The following is a 21639-nucleotide window of genomic DNA, read 5'->3' as shown; positions in this document are numbered from 1 at the left end:
CCCACCCCAACGCAAAAAAAAAAAAAAAAAAAAAAAAAAAAAAGATTAGTCAAGTTTTAAAAAGCAAATTTTGGTTTCATGGTTTTTTTCTATTTTTTAAAACAATTTCTATCTTATTGATCTCTGCTTAATATTTGTTTCTTTCCCTCTGCTAGCTTTGGATTTATTTTCTTCTTTTCTTCTTAGTTCTGTAAGTTATAAAGTTAGATGATTGTGAAGTCTGAGAAGCAGAAAGTAAAAAAAGATGGAAGAAAAAGGAACAAAGTTTAAGATATCTGTGAAACACTATCAAGCAGAGCAATATACATATGGCTATAGTCCCAGAAGGAGAAAATTAAGAGAGAGACAAGAAAAAAGGTAATATCTGAAGAAATAATGCCTGACAATTGTCTAAATTGGATGAAATACATGAACATAAACAGCCCAGAGCTCCATGAAATTCATCTTAGAAGAGCTCAATGAGACCCACACAGAGACACATTATAATCGAACTTCCAAAAAACAAAGAGAGGATATTGAAAGCAGCAAGAGATATGACTCACTTTTTACAAAGATTTCTCAATAAAAGCCTTATTTTTCTCAACTGAAACCTTTTAAGACAAGAGACAGTGGACTGTTACATTCAAAGTACAAACAAAAACCAAAACAAAACAGAAAAACATAAAACCTTGTCAATGAACAATCATACATCTGGCAAAACTGTCCTTCAAAAGTGAGAGAGAAGCTAAGGCACTGCCCAGCAAATTGGAGCTCAGGGAGGGCATTACACTAGACCTATTCTGCAAGAAATGCTCACTGAGTCCCACAGGTTGAAACAAAAGAATACCAGACAACATCTAGAACTCATGTGATGAAAGAAAAGTCACAATAAAGGTAAACACATGTACAATTATAAACGCTAGTATTAGTTTTTTCTTTTCTTTCTTTCTTTCTTTTTTTTTTTTTTTTTTTTTTTTTTTTGGAGAGGTTTTTGCTATAGGGCGCGTGCACTCACCAGAAAGACAGAGAGAGACAGAGAGAGAGAAAGTGAGAAATCACCCCTCCAGGGGGGACAGTCATGCTGCAATCCCTTCTCCTCCTTCCCTGCCAGAAGCTGTGTGCACTCACCAAAGCGAGAGAGAGAGATTGATAGAGAGAGAGAGAGATAGAGGGAGACCATGCCACAATCTCTTCTCTACTTTTCCACCTAGTTCAAATCTTGAGCGTGCACACATGTTCCCAGCATGTTTCATACTTTTGGGACCAAGATTCAAACTATGCAGTCATACTGTGGGATCCAGCTCCTTTAGCCATTAGGGCCAGTTCAAAACTAATGCACCTTTAAAAATAATTATTAGTTTAAAGCTAATATTACTGTAACTTACATTTATATCTTCACGTTGAAAAAATAATTGCAGAGACTCAGGTATTTCAAAGATAATTAGTTTATGTTTTTTGGAAACATCGAATAAAGATGTAACTTTGAACATAAATAACTGATAGAGATAGGGATAAAACTAATAAAAGAATTGTTGTATATTATTTAATGTAAACTGGAATAAATTCAAGTTAGAGTGTTACATCTTCAGGTTGTTAAATATACTATCCATGGTAACCAGAAAGAAGAAGCCAAAGATATGTGCAGAAATAAATGATGAGGTACAGCTCAGCCTATGCCACAGTGCAGGCCCTCTGCTGATTTTTATGAGGTACATCTCAGCCTATGCCACAGTGCAGGCCCTCTGCTGATTTTTATGAAGTACATCTCAGCCTATGCCACAGTGCAGGCCCTCTGCTGATTTTTAACAGCGTACAACCAAAATTTAGAAGCCTCTTTTCGAAAATAAGTACAATAACATTGTAGAACATTAAAATTTATTTTTAAAGAAATTTTTTAAATGTTAAAACATTGATAAAATTAAAGTAATTGTGGACAGAAAAAAGAAACAGAAACTTTTTCTGAAATGTTTTCAATGCATCATCATCTTAATTATAGACACACACAAATTATAGTTCAGTTTATCTATCTCAGCACATAAAATATTTATAACTCTCAACAATTAAAGCCTATCTTAATGTGATCGTTATCTTGTGCACAGCAAGTAATTCCAAACGTATTTCTAATCAACAGGCTTTTCACTTCAATAATCCACTGTTTTCACAATAACACTGTACTATATCAAACTAGTTTTTAATATTTTTATCCTTAAAAAAACACAAAATTATTTCAGCTTCTGCATAGTAACAAGTCTCCAGAGAAGCAGAAACAATAGAAGGTATAGATATAGATATGGGCGTATATGAGAGAGGACTTATGATGGTGACTTACTCATGCAATTATGGAGACTGAGAAGTCCTATGATAGACGCCTGCAGGTTGGAGAACCAGGGAAGTTGGCGGAATAACTTAACCTAAGCTGAAGGCCTGAATGCCATTGGACGTGTCGGTGTAACTCTCAGACACAGGCCAAATGCCTGAGAACCCAGTAGTCTGATGTCCAAGGCAAGATCAGATGAGTATTCTAGTTCTAGATGAAAGAGAAAATTTGTGATCCGCCTATGGTCTGAGGGTTGGGAAGCTGGATCTCACATGACCAACCAGGCAGTTCCAGTTCCAGACCTAGTGACTTGAACAACATGCTGGGCACATGTGCATGTGTGCCCAAGATCTCAAAAGGAGGGAGAAGTGGAGGAGGAGCAATTGCAGCGGGATCATTCCCCGTTGGGAATGCTTTCTCACTGTCTTGTGTCTCTCTTTCTAGCGAGCTTACACACTCACTTGAAATAAGGATAAGGAAGAAAGATTAAAGGAAGGAATGATATCTGTCTCCTCAGCCTTTATGTTCCACCAGGTCCTCAGGCAATTAGATGCTACCCATCCAAACGGGGCAGAGGGGTGAGCTTCTGTATTTAGCCCAGTAATTTATATGCCAGTCCCTTCTGGAAATGCCATCATAACATATCCAGAAATATTTTTTTATTATCGCTCAAAGTTTCCCTTAACTCGGTTGAGTTGGCACTTAAAATCAACCACCGCAGCTTTAGCTTATATTTTAATAGCATTTACAACGTTCTTATACATTTCACCTTCAGAAAAATGAACTTGCAAAACTTTGATCCCATGAATTAAACAATGACCACAAAAAGCTGAATCATATTGGAATCGATGATCTCCTTAAAGTGTCATATAACGCTGACATGACAGACGCCATTTTACTTTCTCTGAAGTTCTCCTTGTAATAGAATCAACATTGCCATCTATTCCTTTAGTTTTTCTACCTGCCAAGAAAATCTGGATGTATTCACCTTAAAAAGTCAGTAGATTTCCATGCACACTTATGATTTTTGCAGGATAAGCTAATGCCCCTTTTGAAAATGAACATATAGATTGCTATTTCAGTCATAGTTCATTTTAGTTTAGTTTACTTGTAGTTTTTCTATAGGGCGTATGTGTTCACGGGGAGGGGATGAAGTGAGAAACATCCCCTCCCCCAGGTGATTCCACAATCCCTTCTTCTACATTCCGCTCTCAGAGTTTTGGTTGTGCATGCATGTTTCTTGGGTCTGGGACTCGAACCACACAGTTGGGCATATGGAATCCAGCCACCTTAACGTCCATGCCACTTGCTGGTCCATAGTTCATTTTAAATAGATGCCATTACTGAAGTAAATACTTATGCTTCATGTGCAGATTCGTCTCTTCTGCTTTTCTTTCTTGATACTAGACTGTGATATCAACCAATATTTTATTGAAGCGAAACATTTATTAACTTTTTGGAAAATACAGATTCTGAAACTAATTTATAAATTATGTCACTTATTGTTGCCAAAAGAGTTCACTGAAAAAAATAAAATAAAATAATAAAGTAAAATATCACCAAATAATAGAATAGATGAATAGCTGTTGATTTACAACATGCAATAAATGCTTAAACTACTTAGCAGGACGATGGTACAATGACTGTTTATTTCACACATTGAAAAAATACACTTCCACCTTGACCTAGTCCTCCTTGACCATGCTAACTGATATCTATTTGGTATCTCAGAAGCCCTGGCACAATTTCTAACACAGATAGTATGCGTTCCCAGTGACCAGCAAAGGCGACTCAGTCGAAGGCTTCTGCTACGACCTGAAACCTGAAAAACAGCTAAGGTCTATTAAGTCTCCCTGTCCTTTTGTGCTTTATTTTATCAGCAGTTCTGCATTCTGTCCCTGAAAGGCAGATGTTACATTACAACTGGAAGAGGAGATTGAAAGACGAATGGTCCTCCAGACAGCCATGTGTTAACCTTAGAACTGATTGTTGTACCTCGGTTCCATTTATGATTTTACAAGATCATGGCAGAAGCTGAAGTAAAATTTTAATGCAACTATTATTAATAATGCATTATTCATAAATAAACACCTAGAACAAATGTTGAGCTGAACAGGAATCGAGACGATAGTCATGTTAGAGACAAACTCAGGTATTTGTTCATGCATGTACTATAGCATTGGTGTGATCATTGATTCTAGTGATGCATGAAAAACAGACTGTAGCGGTTACACATGTCTAGAAAGAAACACTGAACCTCATATTTATGTTGCCAGTTTCAACTTTTATTACTGCTATTGTGCTAATATGGTTTAGCTTTCAAACTTTCAGATGGAGAAGTCTTAACAGACCTGGAATTGAAATCTGACTCCTGTTAACCTCTGGCTTTGTAACCACTGTCTATATAAGCTCGCTCTCTGAAATGTAGTGCATTATCTTATAATATGAAAAAGATGTCACTTCTATTAGAGAATTATAAGAGTGCTACTGGGTTGTTGGAAAAATCATGATGCTCTTTCGCATAGAAAAACAGAAAACTACATCATGACTTTCTGACAAACCGTAATATTACTGTGGGTAGCTGATAGTTTAGTCCCCTCTGGATGCCTCTCTTCATTTCACTTTTATATAATATTGTGGTCTTTCCCACCCACACACATTAGAAAGAATAGATCAAAGGGTAGTCTCTCTTTATCGTATTTTTTCCTGTGGTTTGGCTGTAATTTCTTCAAAATGCATATGTTGGAACTTAATCCTTGAAGTGGTGATATTAAGAGGTAAGGACTTTGGGGAAGTAATAAAGTCATGGGGACTCTTCCCTTATGAATAGGATTAACACCTTTTTTTTTAAGAGGCTGTAGAGAGCTGCCTGCTCTTTGAACCTCCATCACTGGAGGGTGCAGCGATAAGGTGCCACAGAGAAGCAGAGAAGGAGCCTTTAGCCCACACTGACTCTGTTGCTGTCTTGTTCTTAGGATTTCCAAACTCCAGAACCATGAGAAATTGATTTCTATTATTTACAAATTACCTCATTTAAGGTTTGTTTTCATTTTCTGGCAGCAGTAATGGATTAAGACATCTTCCCTATCTAATTTTTAATGGAATGGGTTCTCATTTGGGTGGAAAAAAGATTTATAGTCAGTAAATAACATACAGTTAGGAACGTAACAATTGGTGAATTTAAGAAATAAATGAAACTGTTTAAAACCTAATTGTACATTACATTTTCCAGGATTATCAATTTGAGATTTGACAATGTCTGAGATTCTATTTTTCCAACTTGGGCACGAGGAGTTAGACCAGTTTAAGAAAGGAATATATTGTGTGTTTGAGTATCATAAAATGACCCTTTGAAAAGCATAAGCAATAGAGGCCAGCAGGTGGCATGATGGATAGGGCAGTGAACTCCCACATGGCTGACTGCAGTTCAAATCTTGGACGTGATAGCTTGCTTTCTCTCTCTCTCTCTCTCTCTCTCTCTCCGTCCCTCCCTCCTTCTGGTGAGTGCACTAACAAACACAATTAAATAAATTAATCTTTTAAAAAAGAAAAATAATAATCAAGGAAGAGCGAAGTGGTGATTCTTTTTTTTTTTTTTTTTGGGGGGGTTTTGTTTTTGTTTTTGTTTTGTTTTGTTTTGCTGTAGGGCGCTTGCACTCGCCAGCCAGACAGAGACAAAGAGACAGAAAGTGAGAAATCACCCCCCCAGGGGGGATGGCCACGCCTCAATCCCTTCTCCTCCATTCTCCTCTCGGGATCTTGGGCACGCACACACACACGCCTGACATGAGTTTTAAGCCACTGGGTCCAGGACGCAAACCGCAGTCGACTACATGGGAGTCCAGCCATTACGACATAGCCATTACCCTAACTGCTGGTTCCGATTCTTCCTAAAGTAATTTAACAGGGATTGAATTTTGTTGTATCTAAATGACATTGAGAACATAAAATAAAAATAGCCACTTATATAAATTATTAAACAAAATAAAATAACTTGAATAAAAAAGCAAGGGTTATAATATAGGCCATTCACAAAGAAAACGCTGAACTGTCATTCATTTTAGTCTTCTTGTGCTGCTAAAAATAAATGCCCTGAGATAGGTCTAAAGTACAGAAATTTATTTTCTCACCATTCTAGAAGTGAACAAGGCCAAGATCATAGAGTCAGCAGATTCAATGCCTACTAAGGGCATCTTCTCACAGCGTCTTCACATGGCAAAAGAGCTGGATAGGTAAAAAGAAGATGATTCCTTGAGCCCCTTTTAAGAACACTAATGTATTCATGAGAGTGGAGCCCTGACTTATTCACCTTCCAAAGGCACCACCTTTGAACATTCTTTAACTAGGGACTTAGTTTCAGCATGAATTTTGGAGGGACACAAACATTCAAACCCTAGCATTCATTAAACATGAAAAATTGCTCAACCTGACTGGTCTAGAAATTGCAAATATTACACAAACAAAAATGAAATACAAAAAGAGATACATCATTTCACATCTTTAGATAAGCAAAAATAAATGTTGACAGTAGCAAGTCTCAGCATGGATATGGGAAAATGGAATCACAAAGTGATGTTAATTTGGAAAGCAATTTGGCAATACTAAAACTGGCAGTATAAAACCCCAGAGGCAGCACTTGTCCTTCCAGGCTTACTCCTAACGAGGTGGTCTAACATGTACAAGAGGAGATCTGTGCAAGTGTATTTGAGGCCGCATCATGAATAACAGCAAGGTAAAAACAGCCAACATGCTAAAAACTTGAATGGAAAACTCAGATGTGGTAGATTTGCACAGTTCAGTACCTGGCATCAGATGAACGAGACTTCTTTCTAACATAGGTCATCCCAAAAACACGTGTTGAGAGAAATAGACAATTTTAAGAATAAGATGTAGAGGGACAAGTAAGTGGCGTAATGGTTACATCACTGGACTCCCACATGGCCAACTATGGTTCGAGTCCCGGACCTGGTGACTTAGAACTCCCACTGGGCCATACATGAGCATGTATGCCCAAAATGCCAGGTGGAAAATGGAAGACATGGGATTGCAACGTGGCCATCTCCCCTAGAGAGTGATATCTTGCTTTCTGTATCTCTGTGTCTCTCTGGCGAGTGCATGTGCCCAGTAGCAAAAAAAAACTCTCTCAAAAAAATAAATAATGAGATGTTGAATAAATACGTAAATTTAAATCTATGGATAGTACTACAAATAGAGCTATATAAGTGGGTCTGCCTGTTTACAGTCTATACATACTAGGAATCTGTATCTGTGCATTCATGAAATTATTCATCTTCCAATCAGCCCAATGATGTATCCATCCGTGTGGAATATTTTTAAATGATCTAGAATAACACACATTAAATTTATGAACATGGTTCCTGGGGACGGCAAGAGAATTTGTTGGGATGGAACTGGAGATGAAGCCAAGTACATTTTAGTTTCATTCATAATATATATCTTATCATTAAAAACATAAGCAAAGCAAATTTCACAAAATATTAACTACTGTCCACTTTAGTTGGTTCAGTTTTATGTTATAGATATTTTTATTTTTTATTTTAATCTTCTTTCTGATTTGTCCCAAAATCAATGCTCCAAATAAAAGATTTACATCTATGCAATGATGGGTTTTCAGCTGTTGAAATCTGAATATAGTTTTATTGACTAGGGAAGGCGGATACGGTCATCTGTGTACAACCTTTGCAATAGGCTGGGGAGTAACTCACGAGAGAATGAAATTGGCATTTTTCCAAAAGACCCAGATCTACACAAATCTTTATCTGTTAATTATATTTGCAGTAAGAAAACTGGCTCTAAGAAAGGAAATAATTTCAAAAAGTCAGAGGAGAAAAAGGACCAAGGAGACCATCCAGAAAGCTTATCATTTGAGTGATGAAGAACTGAGGTCTACATAGGAGATGCAGCTTGGGGGCAATTACTTGGTCTCATCACTGACAGTCTGTGTTTTTGACTTGTATGTGTGTAAACCATCCAGAACTACAGGTGCTGCTTCTGGAAACCCAAATTATATTTCCCGTTGCAATGGCTTTTGCTTCTGGGTAAAAACAGTGACCTCAGAAGAAATACCAAATTGTCATTAGTGTATTCTGCCTGGAATCAAGGAGCAGGGGTAAAGTACATTCCACAAGGATTTCCCTCAATGTCTAGGTTTCTATCAGCGGTCAGGTCAGTTCATAGGAAGCCTATTGTCCCTATGTCCCTGTTCCATCTGTCCTTCCTTAGCTTTACTTCACACTTGTTGATTTCAGGGGAAAAAAAAGATGAAAATTTCTTTTTGAGAGAGGTGATTTTGCAGAGCTTTGGATGCTTGTAAGGGGTGTCTTAATAAAGGCTGGAATTAAATAAAAGAGAAGGTTAAGAGAGTTTAGTCATCTATTGTTCTGGAAGGACACCAAGTGATTGATTAAGCTTTTTGAATGCTTGCTCGGAGAGTCAATCAATGCTAAAGAGTCAGAGTCTTCAAAATATTAAACAAAAGGAAGATAAGGATTTGGGGTTGGCACCTGAATTTTTGAAGTTTCCATAGGAGTTGAGATGAAACCTCATTGTACCCAGGTGAATTGCGGGGGCATTGGCAGAGGCAGAAGATGGATTACTGAGCTCCTTGAAAGGCAACAGTGGCTGCCTGTAGCTCTTGTAATTGACTCTGGAAACATGTGTCTCGAGGCTTGTGGGCAGAGTAGATCAGATGTAATGGGTATTTTTTCAGCATCAGAATGTAAAACGGGACATTTTTCTTCCCATTAAAGACAGAAAAGCTGATCCTTATTGGAGAATCCATTTGCAATGTTACAAGAAGGTGGTGACAATTTGTTGCTCTCGTTTTATAGCTGAAAATAGCCCACCAGTCCTAAAGACAGTGGTTCCCTGAGGTCTACAAGAGAGGCTGTGACAGAACTGAAGGATTGTGCCATTCCTACTACGAGAGGCAAGAGTAGGGTTTACGTGGTACCTAATCAGGGCCGGACAATCTTTCCTCATTTAATTCTCACCGCAGTCCCCTGAGGTAAGTATATATTAATATTATCCTCATTTTATAGAGGAGCACACAAGCATAGATTATTCTACCAAATGTCACTCAGTTGTTAATAGTTAATATAATAATAATATTAATTAATATATGATATAATATGAATATATTAATTATATACTATTAATATGTTAACTAATATATTAATATTTTTATATTAATACCCACTATATTAATTGAGGATGTCTTTTTTGCTAACTTCTAGGTTAGAGATTTTCAGAAAAAACATACATCAAAATCACCTGCAAGGCTTGTTAAAATAGACTCTTGGGTCCTACCTCCAGAACTTCTCATTTAGCAGGTCTAGGGTGAGACCCAAGAATTTGAAATCTAACAAAATCCAAATTACTGCAGGTACCGCTAGCCTAGGGTTCCACCGCACTGGGCTGACAGCACGTGACAGCACTTGACATGTCTCTGCGTCCCTCCCTGAGATTCTTCAACTCTAAGACTTTGATGGGACAGCCTTATGTGCTCTTAGACTGTCGGTCCTTCATGAGTAAGTTCATAATTAATCACCCAAACATAGCACCATGGATAAGTAAAACTTTTCCATTAGCAGAATTGCTCGGAAAGAGCTCTAAATGCTCCAGTAAAATGTAAAGTGTACCACGTATCTTAGTATGTTTGGGATCTAGTAACACATTTTATCAAGGCACATCCTTCGTGAACTGAGTTAGGAATATAGCTGAGTTCCATCTTCTGCCATTCAATACTGTTTGCATTGTATCTAATTGTTTGGTGATGGTCCATAACATACATTTTTATACCTGTAAGCTATTTTTTTTTCCTTTGGCCATAGGGCATGTGTGCCTGCCAGAGAGAAATAGCGAGAGATAGTAAGAAGGAAAATGGGAAATCACCTCCTGGGGGGATGGCCCTGCTGCAATCCCTTCTCTATTTTCCTCCTGGGATCTTGGGCACACAGACAAATGTGCCCAGCGAGATTGTCAAGCCACCATATCTGGGACTCAAACCACGGCCATGTGGGAGTCTGGCGCCATAATCACTACACTACCTATTGGCCCCTAAGCTACTTTTTAAAATGTTCTATCATCCCTTACTAACAATCCTACTTACCCTCCAAGGTCCAACTCACCTTTCATTATACAGTATAAAGTTTCGTATGGCTGGAAAGCACCTGAAATGATCAGATTCCCTGGACTGGCTTGTGACGCACAACTGAACTCCGTGTCAGGAGCTTGACGTCATCAGAATATGAGATTTATTCATTCCTCTTGGCTGTCATAGCAAGACAGCCTCAGTTCTGTCTTTGTTCTTTTCCTGCATTCATTCACTTCTTTTGGACCTTAGGCAATGAGTGTCTCAAATTGAGGTACCATAAAAATGGAATAAATACATTAACTGGGGTCTTGATTTTTTTAAGTTTACCTAATGTGAGATTCCAAGAAATAACTCATCAAACAATTCAAATTCCCATGAATTTTTCCAGAAATTTCAACTAAGGATAGTAGTTTCCCTGTATCTTTGAAGTCTCAAAACCTTTCAAAGGTATTCAGCCAAATCAAAGCCATTGTAATGCATAGACCCCAAACCCTCCCCAGAAGGGCTTCATGAGTTCTGGAGTTCACCATGGCCCTATTCTTAAGCCTCATAGAACCACCAACTAGATTTTGAAGTTAATATTGAATACACACGAAGACTTCTAAATCTTGTGCAGAATCAATGAGGCTGACAATTTTGCCTTGACTCTGATTCAGACAATGGACAAGAAGTAGCAGATCCCTTGAGATCATTTCCCATCCTTCTTTCAAAGGCATTTATATTGCCGTGGAGTAGATGAAGTTGGGTAAAAGTCAGAAAGAAATGAACCATTCCCATTTCCTCTGAATGGAAGCCCGGCTTCTGTGTCCTATAGATAATTAGAAAATGAATATTGAAATGCTTGGAATTCAGAGGACAGGAGGATTCACAGGAGGAAGACTTGTCATGGTAAATTGTAACCATGGCAAACTCAAAACATGGGCTTTACAGATGACAGTGAAGCTTCAAGTTGAGAAAGCAGAGAAACGGCAGATCAGGGATTAGTAAGTTACTACTCAGATTCCAGATTCCATGCACGCAGTCTCCAGAAAACCTCAGCAAAATAAATAAATAAAACAATAAAACAATAATTAAAAACATAATAAATAAAAAAAAAACAGCAATAACAAAAACCCATACAGCTCCAACAGGGCAAATTGTGCTATGAGTGCCACATCAATTGCAAAGCATGATTTTGACTTTTTACATGGCTCTTAGGGACTATCAGATGGCCTAATGCTTATGTTGCTGAACTCCAACATAGTCGACCTCTGTTCAAGTCCCGGACCCAGCAGCTTAAAACTCATGCTGGGCTCAAGTGTGTGCATGCCCCAAATCCTGAGAGGAGAAAGGAAGAGAAGGAATTGTGGCATGGCCAAAGTCCCAGGTGGGTATAATTTGCTTTCTATCTCTCTCTCTGTCTCTCTCTCTCTCTGTCTCTTGGTTGGCCGCACATGTCCTATTGCGAAAACTTCTCTAAAATAAATAAATAAGTAAGTAAATAAATAAATAAATAAGTGAAAAAGACTCTTAAATAAGCTTATGTTGCTTATATGCCTAATTATTATTTTTTTAATTGCCAAGGACTTCTCTATCAACCCTTTCCCGATTTATTTAAGAAGTTTCCATCTGTGAGTTCCGCTTTCACTTTTTCCTTCCACAGTCATTTACTGTGTGACTAATGCGCCCTGCAACAGGGCAGGTTTAGAAAGAGGTATATTTGTAAAAGTGATGTGAACTTGGGGCCACGCACCCCTGTATTTCTGTTCCTTCTGCCATTTTGAGTTGCTCTGTACAAGTGGCTTCTCTCCTCTGGGCCATAGTTTCCTCAACTGAAGTTGAAAGGAAATAACGTAAATAAAAGCATTTCATAAATTAAAAAAAAAAAAATGTGGATTCCACTTCAGAGGGGCAACAGCTTTCTCTATCATTAATGAAAAGAGAGAAAGAAACCTCTTTTCCACTAAGCATTTTGTCTGAGGATGTAAATAGAGTATTAACAGAGGAGGAAAAGAACAGCTTCTTTAGGCCAGCTCCCTAGAGGCAGCAATTACCAAGAACAATTAAGCAGAGCTTTCGCCCCAGTGGCCAGAGAGCTCAGACTCACAGCTGCTCACTATCTGTGACATGGATTCCGCTGACAGGCTTTGGAGAGAGGAGGATTACCTGGCAGAGTCCCCAGGAGGGACTGGGATATCAAAAGCTACAGCTTGTGCAGATAGTGCTATTAAAACATGGAGCCACAATCCTCTCTGGCCCGTGCTGTACTCAGGCAGTTGGCTGTGTTTGCTTCTCATGAATCATGAGAGTGCACATTTTGGGCCTTAGGAGCAGCCTTAGTGAACTCGGATACTTTAACACCCTCAACACAGGGGAGCCAACCAGTACACTTCAGTCCCAAATATCATGGCCAGAAACAGTGCTGACAGTGTGCCAGTCACGACCTGCCATGATTGAGCCCTGAAAGTTTCTAGCTTCTGAAGGTTATAATGTGAAGTCAACTTACTTTTTACGGCCCCACAGCCTGCCACCTAAAATAAAGAAGTTGTCTGAAGCAGGCACGTGAGCGAGGCTGGCTTGTCTCCATTTTAGTGTATTGTCTCAGTATAAAGTTCAGGCCTTCTCCAGGAGTGTGTGAGACAGACAGGCGAAGAGGAAAAGGAAGATCCGCCTGGAACGTCTGGACTCCGCATGTATTGTAGAGAGGGCTGATTCATGAAGAAAGAGGAGCATGATCTCCCTTTTAAAAAAATAATTATTTATTCTATTTATTAATTATTTTTTTAATCTACCACAGGGCTTGCATGCTCACTAGAGAGAGAGAGAGAGAGAGAGAGAATGAGAGAAGAGAAAATGAGAAAGCAAGCCACCCGATCTTTGATTTGAACTGCAGTTAGGAACCCAGCATCCTAACCACCCTGCTACCTGCTGGTCCTGGAAGACGATCTCTTAATGACATTATTCCACTTTAGCTGGTGCTTTGCATCTTATTAATGGTAGCATTACAAGGAAAATAAATCTGTTTAACAGTCTCTCGTTCCCTATTCCGACTTTCCAGTACTGGGTTGCCCCCCCGCCCCATTGCACCTCAGTGTTGTGCACCTATGAGAACCTACTAGAACGCCTTGCATGTTTCCAATTCCTTTCAGTCTCAGAGAGACAACCGGGAACTCCTTGAGTGTCTTTGTCTTCTTTTCCTTTTGTTCCAGACCTACCTATAATCTCCAAACGAATATGTTACAGTCACAAGATAGTCATGTGCTGTTTATTAAATGAATACATTGCAAAATAAGAAAAATAAATCGAGCCCATTTATTTCAAAACGAGGCTGAGAGACTGTTAGGGCACTGGAGCTGAGCACACAGAAGACAAACACCTCCGAGTGCACTCTGGGCCAATCCCCCTTTGGTGCTGGACCTCTGAGACAAAGTACCTAGGAGAATGCAAGATGCTGCCCATACTCATTGAACTTCCAAGATTACAGGCATCCTCACTGTCTAAATACTCCTCGTTTGCTTTCAGGTGGTAGTTACAACCATGTGGCAGACTCGCTGACCCAGCATGACCCCAGATGACTGTGAGGTCATCTGCTCTCCTTCTCATAGAACTTAGCCAGTCACTGCTGAACAAGACTTCGTACTGTAATGTTGACCAGCGTAAAGCTCTGATTGATGGGTATGCAATCCTCACTCTCACCATGATGGCCTTTAAAATCACTGAACTCTGCAAGACCTCAGAGCACATTATTCAGGCTACCTTGAGGTTTGCGGTTCCTGAGTGGTCACCCTAACCCTGGCCCACGTAAGTTCTTTTGCTCTATGTGCTTTGCTTTAGCCTTTCTTTTTAGGTTGACAAATTAAAGCATGAATGAATGTTCAGGGACAGATGAGACAGGAGACACATATGCAGTATATTTTTCACTCAGCATGACTCAGATGTCGGATGGAAGTAAATTCTCTGTTTTCTTGCTGATTTCTTTTATCTCCTCTGATGATGTCAAGAATTTTAAAAAAAATGTGAATTTAAGAATAATTCCATCTCAAAAAAAAAAAAGAATAATTCCATCTCTTCTGGTTTAATTTTTCTTTTGTTTATAGGCCCCATTTTTTTTTTAGGTTTTTGTATTCTTCATTCTTCCTCCTACTTTTCAAAACTTTCTTTTCTTCTTTTCCCCCTTTTTAGTGTATGGGCACACAAGCAGAAAACTCAAGGACAAGCAATTAGCATCTTCATCTGATCGTCCATGTAGCTCAGGCTCCTCCCTGCATCACAGACGAGTTCTGAGAGGGTCCAGGGAAGCTGCATTCTAAGAAGCTGCAAATTTCTTCTGATCCGGATTCTCATAAATACCACGATATCACTTTCACCACATTCTCCTGGTTACAGATTAGATACCACCTGCTCATGGAAGCCTGTGTACCATGAGGTTGAAAATCTAGGACCAATGTTACGCGATACTCTAGAATAAGAAATAAATGGAGTCTTTCTTTCTGTCCTTAGGCACAGAGATTCCAAAACCCTTGGACTTTCCTGAGTGACAGGAGTGTACTTCGTTATTCATAAGAGCCCCCTTCCATTACCCCTGAGCGTATACTAATAATTGATAGGTGACTTAGAATGAGCTCCCTATAGCCTGAGGATGGAGCTGGTCACCAGAGACACCAAGCTCTATAAAAACTTCAGAACAATGAGATTTGATGACCTTCAAGTATGGTAAACACATCCATGTGAGGGCTGGGGTGTGAGGCAGTAGGGAAGAAGTTTGGGTAACACAGCTCGATGGGAACTGACACCTCTGTGCTCTGGACACACCTGCCAGAGCTCCAGACCTCACCTACATAACTTGCCATTTGCCTAATTTTAATAATAAGTAGGAAAACATAAGTAAAGTGTCTCTGAGTTCTGTGTCATTTTAGCAAGTCATCAAACCCAAGATGGGGCTGTGACATCCTAATTTATCACAGGAGATTGGAAGTAGTGGAGACTCAGACTTGTAATTTGAATCCAAAGTGGGAGAAGTCTACGGGACTGAGCCTTTCACCTGTGGAATCTGATGCAACTCTAGGTAGACAATGTTGGAATTAAATTGGATTGTAGGACACCCAGCTAGTTTCAGAGAATTGGTCACTATGGGGGGAGAAATGCACACCAGGTGTCAGGAAGAGATAGTGTAGAGAAAAAAATGGACTATTTTATGGATTTCTTTACTGTCTAGTAAAGTCAAGAGGACTTGAATAGCTTAACTGCAAGTTTCTCTTGCTTTTGTGCTCCCACAGATAGGGCTCCCTAATCAAATCCCTTGTCAAAGGGAACAAGAACAAGTCCTCCTCTGAGTGGTGTGTTTCAGTCACCTACCAGTTTACAGAACAATTCAATCATGGTATCCTGATGGGATCAGGGGTTACATCACTTTCTTGGCCCTATAAAGTGTGCCTATCACGGTCCTGTGTATGCCTCACAGCTTCGTGTTTCTTCACGCTATTTCTTCACACTGTTGTCTACCTAGAGTTGTGTCAGATTCCACAGGTGAAGGGTTCAATCCCACAAGCTTCTCTCACTTTGGATTCAAATTACGAGTCTGAGTTTCTCGGACTTCTGATCTCCTGTGAGAGATCAGAAGTCCCCCCTTGGGTTTGATGACTTGCACACTCTGTAATGCAATGTATGGCGTGTCCTCCTTCCCTGGGCCATGAGCACACATAACCAAAAACTGGCAATTGATTTCATCTCTCCACTTCATGTGCTATGTGTTCAAACATCTTTATATCCTTAGGTAGGAATCCCTCCTTATTTTCCTCCCTCTTCCTCCTCCTTTTCAAAACTTTCTATTCTTTTTTCCCTCTTTTTAGTGTATGAGCCATACAAGCAGAAAACTCAAGGACAAGCAATTAGTCATCTTCATCTGGTCATCCACGTAGCTCCGGCTCCTCCCTGCATCACAGACGAGTTCTGAGACGTGATTAAACAGGTGATTGAAAAGCATGGCGAAGTCACATTGTGAAGAGTATGTGTGATACAGGATAGAATATATCATTGTGGTCGTCTTTAGTCCCCATCATCATCTTGCCTGTCTCTCTTCCTGAGGGACAGTAGAACTCTCATATATGTCTCCAGTGAATTTAGAGGCCACCCAGCAAATTGTTTGATTCAGGGATCACTGTTGTTACTTCCTTTATTATGTAACTGTTTGGGGTAAATAATATCTATCTCAAAGTACATTTTTTGCACTACGGTCCTCGAGTTCAAAGATACTGGGGGACCAGATGGTGCGTTGCTTATGTCACTGGACTCCCACATCCCAAACCTGCTGGCTTAAAACTCATGCCAGGCGCATATGCGTGTGTGGTCAAAATCCTCAGAGGAGAAGGAAATGAAAGGGTTGTGGCATGTCCATCCTCCCTAGAGGGTGATTTCTCACTTTCTGTCTCCCTCTCTCTGTCTCCATGCCCTATACCAAAAATTTCACTTAAAAAAAAAGATGTTGAAGTGTGTGAGAGATTTATCTTTAGGTGTGTTGCTCTACCCATGAGACATCTGAAATGACGCCAATATTCCACAATGTATCACATTCCTGGTGATGCCCCTGTATAAACAGAGGGTTGATTTTTAGTAGTAAGTTTTTACTTAGACCCATTTTGTTTTAATTATAGACTTTAGTCATTTTTTCTTCAGCTTTTTGTTCAGGTACATTTTCGAAGGTTAGTAAGTGTTCTATGCTCTGAAATGGAGCATGTTTTCATGGATCCTTTTGGAAGGGAATCATCAAAGACCATCACTTCTGTATTTTCTGGGGAGCCATAGAGTGAAAATGGTAGTATGCTCGAAAGCTCTCCTGGCAGCATGTGTCCCCTCAAACTGCAGTCATCAATGAGCACTGTGAAACTTCCTGTTCGTGGTGACCATACCTGGCTGTCTCTCAATCCTCACTCTTCTTGTATATTTTCCTCCAAGTATCTCTTTTTAACCTGCTCCTTTACTAACAACAAACAATGCTCGAGTCTGGGTAATTTAAGAGAATAGATGTGTACTCAGCTTATGGTTTGAGGGTCCAACGCCCAAGGGCCACATCTGGTGGGAATCTTGCAGAGGTTTCACATCATGAGGGCAAGACCCAAGCAGACAGGCTATGTGAGGCATCTCTGTTCTGATCACATTCCCTCTCCTTCTAAACTCATTAGGAATTGATGACAGAAAGCAAGAAATCACCCCACTCCCCAGGGGAAATGGTCATGCAACAATCCTTCTCCTCCATTCTCCTCTAGGGATCTTGGGAATGCATGCACATGCAACTGGTGTAAATTTAAAGCCACCAGCTGCAGGACTCAAGCCACAGTCAACTATGTGGGAGTCCAGTGATGAAACCGTTATGCCATTTGCTGGTTACCCATAATTCTTTTTTGTATATATATATATTTTTGGACCTATCATGAAGTCATCTACACTTCTTTGCTATAGGATTTTTCTTTTTCTTTTTCTTTTTTCCCAAAAGAGTTCTTTTTTCTGGGAGCAAATTGCCCCATGCAAACCAAATCCTTTCATTTTCGAAGCTATTGTTTCTGACAGTATCTTTGAAGGTCTGTGTTCAAAATTTTAAAAACTGAATATATTTCCCATTTTATTACTGAATCAGTAATCTAAATCTTGAGTTTTATCACAGTATTCAATATATAAATAAAAGCTCGATAAGTACTAGTTTTGGTAAATTGTTGATGAAGCATTTGACAAGTACTTAAGAATAGACATAAAGTGTAAATCCAGGTTTATTGGTTCAAAGTCCAGCAATAGTTCCATAAAAAAGATTGTTTTCAAAGGACTGATTCTTCAGGGACATGCTACATCAGCTCGTGGAAGTAGAGAATGGATGAAACTTCTTCACGTGGGGCCTGACCTACACAAGGTGCTCTGTGATGTGGAATGCATACATAGATGGGCACGTAATGAAGAAGAAATGCTGAGGTCAGTGTTCAGTGGGCAGGTGCAGAGTTGGACGAGCACAGATACTTTAGCCTAGTAGGAGAGAAAGAGAAAGTCTTCGGTAGAGATTATCCCAGACACCAGTCACACACACAATGACACACACATGGGAGGTGCCTTTATTACAGGCATATTAGCTCTGCAAAAAGGAAGAAATGAGCTATAAAAGAGGAAAACGTTTTAAATGGTAAGAAGTAGGGAAGAGAACACAGAGAAGAAAAAAGTAAAGAAATAAGATCATGGGATTGAATGATGCTCTGTAAAGTCCCTTGTGGGATGTCCTCCAACATGGACTGTCCATCCCCAACACACACTTTGCAGATCTGGCTTCCCTCTACCCTCACCCTCCGGGAGCAGCCTCCAGCCAAGGCTGTTTTCTGGACAGTGTACTTGCCTCCGGTAATGAGTTACACATTCCAGGTCACTGGGTCGGGTGAATATATTAATTGACTAAACAACCCTGTAAGGGTCAGAGGAGACTAAATGTCTACCTGTGCCCAAGCTCATTTCCATTTGTGGACTATGAGACTTCTGGGGCACCTCTGCGGCCAGACTCTTCCCAGACCAGCTGCCATTGGTGCCTCCTGTGACTCAGATAAACCAGTGACGGTCTGCTGGACCTTCGGTAACTCCTTTGGAATAGGAAAACAAAGCCCACTCAGATTTGAGGTTACCCTATTGCACCCCTCAAAAACAAAATCTCCATTCTGGACCGCAGAAGTTTCTAGATTGCGTTAACTATTTCCATGCAGATCCTCTCTTCTCTGTAGGACTTCATGCTTCTTGAAAGCAAGCAGTAACTTTGCTAGGCTGGTCTGTGAGATGTCTTTAATATGTTGGGTAGGATATATACTTAATACATGGAAAGAGAAAGTGAATAAATAACTGAAGGTGTAATTAATAAATGAAAGCATCAGAAGAAGTCACCAATTAGACACAATAAAGAATCAATTTCCTGAAAAGAAATTGTTACCCGACAGGGATAGTCGATTGAGTAAGGCCAGGGGCCTTTTCGGTGTGATCCGAATGCCTGTGTGAAGTTCTCCAGCTCAAAAATAACTACTCCACTGCCTACCCAAAAGCCTGAAGTTTTCTATTAGAATTCATTGCTTTGGCCTCAAGGGTTTTTCCTGCCTTTAAGGGCTGTCTGTTAAATTACAGATATCTCTGGGATATATAAAATGTGAAGCTATTATCAGCTGGAGCCTCAGAGGGGATGAGCTGATGGCTAGTTGTTGGGAAGGTGTGTGCCTAGAAAGAAAAAGGAGAGAGAAAAGAAAGGGACCCAGATTAAGGGAACGCAGAATGCCAGGTGTTTTACATATGTGGTCTCTTGTAATCCTTAAAGAAAGAAACAAACAAAAACCCCTGTACCGTACCTGTTCTTGTATCTCTTTTACTGAAAGGGATCAAGTTTATAGAGGTTAAATCACTAGCCTGAGAGAATTCGGCCGGTAAGGAATAGCGCTGGAATTTGAAGAGAGATTTGTCAGGCTCCTTTCTTTGACCAGTGCCACAGGCCAGGAGGAAATCTCATCTCTTGAAAAGCAATACTTTATATTCAGTGCTGGAGATATTGGAACATCTCCTGGCTTCTTTTTCTAAAGGGCAGCTATCTTTCGGTATTAATTTACTAGGGCTGCTATAACACAGACTCACAAACTGGATGGCGTCTCACAGGTCTGTGGTCGAGATGTCCGGAGGAAATCTCATCTCTTGAAAAGCAATACTTTATATTCAGTGCTGGAGATATTGGAACATCTCCTGGCTTCTTTTTCTAAAGGGCAGCTATCTTTCGGTATTAATTTACTAGGGCTGCTATAACACGGACTCACAAACTGGATGGCGTCCACGCACGTCCATTTGCCATCTCACAGGTCTGTGGTTGAGATGTCCAACCTCCAGGTGCTGTCAGGGCCACGCTCCCTCTGGAGCCTCTAGGAAAATATCCTCTCTTGGTGCTTCCAGCTTCAGGTAGCCCCAGAGGTTCCTTGATTTCTGGCAGCTCAACTCCAATCCCTGCCCTCATCTTCGCATGACATTCTTGCCCCGTCTGTGCCTCTCTGTATCTTCACAGGGTATTTCTTTTCCTTACGTCTCTGTTTTCTCTTCCTACAACGACATCTGTCATCTTAGGATCCGTTCTAATCAAGTACGCCCTCATCTTAACCAGCTTGGATCTGCAAAGAATCAATTTCCACATAAGATCCCATTCATAGGTAGGGGGTTAGGATGTCAACATATGTTTTTAAGGTTGGTTGTTTTTTTTACATTTTTTTTTTAGTTTTGCTATATAGCACGTGTACTCACCAGACGGAGAGAGAAAAATAACTCCCCCCAGGGGGAGGAAGGAGGAATTGCCACACCACAATCCCTTCTCCTCCATTCTCCTCTCAGGATCGTGGGCATGCATGCATGCACACGTGCCTGGGGGAGTTTTCAAGCTACCCAGTCCAGAACCTGAAACACACAGTCGGCTATGTGGGATCTCCTGTACTAACCTACAAGCTACCTGCTGCCCTCAACATACGCTCTGGGGGAAGCAATCAACCCACGTCAGTTTTATCATTTGATTTATTCTTCAAGTAGAATATATGAACACACTTTTACCAAGTGGGTCTGTTTCAATGGAAGGCAGAGAGGAAAAGGAAATAAAGTAGAAACAAGGGTGGACTTTGTTACTTTAAAGAAGCAATTTTATTTTTGTGCTGGAGGCCAGGGTCTCCTCCATTTGCATCCACTCTGGCAAAGAGCTCCACAGGGATTAGTGACTCTGAAAAGCTTGGCTGTGCTTCTTGTATGAATAAAATGTTGAGCCAGGCCTTCCTGGCCATATTTCCAGACAGAGCAACTCCATATATTGCTATTTTGGAGATGAGAACACTTCAAATGAGATGACCTCTGCAGTGAATCCAATTGCAGCTGAAGGTGACTTAGCCTTTCAGATGACCGAGGTATTTGCAAGACCCTCTGGACTGATTGGCTTGCTATCGCACATTTGAGTTCTTATTTATAGTGAGTGAAGTCTTTAATGATCAGACCCAGAACAAAAGTGCTTCCAGTTCTGCATTTAAAAGATAGTATTAAGAAGGGTCTAAGACTTCTTGAATATTTTGTTTGTTTGTTTGTTTAGTTCCTTTTCCATTTGTTTTCTCTGTGTGGCGTGGAAATTTCAAAGATGGTCAATCCTGGGGAACCAGCAGTTAACGTAATGGCTATGTCGCTGGACTCCCAGCGACCACGGTTTGTGTCCTGGACCCGGTGGCTTAAAACT

The sequence above is a fragment of the Tupaia chinensis genome, unplaced genomic scaffold, assembly GCF_000334495.1.
Source record: "Tupaia chinensis unplaced genomic scaffold, TupChi_1.0 Scaffold144099_1, whole genome shotgun sequence".
NCBI lineage: Eukaryota > Metazoa > Chordata > Mammalia > Scandentia > Tupaiidae > Tupaia > Tupaia belangeri.
The sequence above is the reverse complement of the archived record's forward strand: the minus strand, read 5'-3'. Positions refer to the sequence as shown.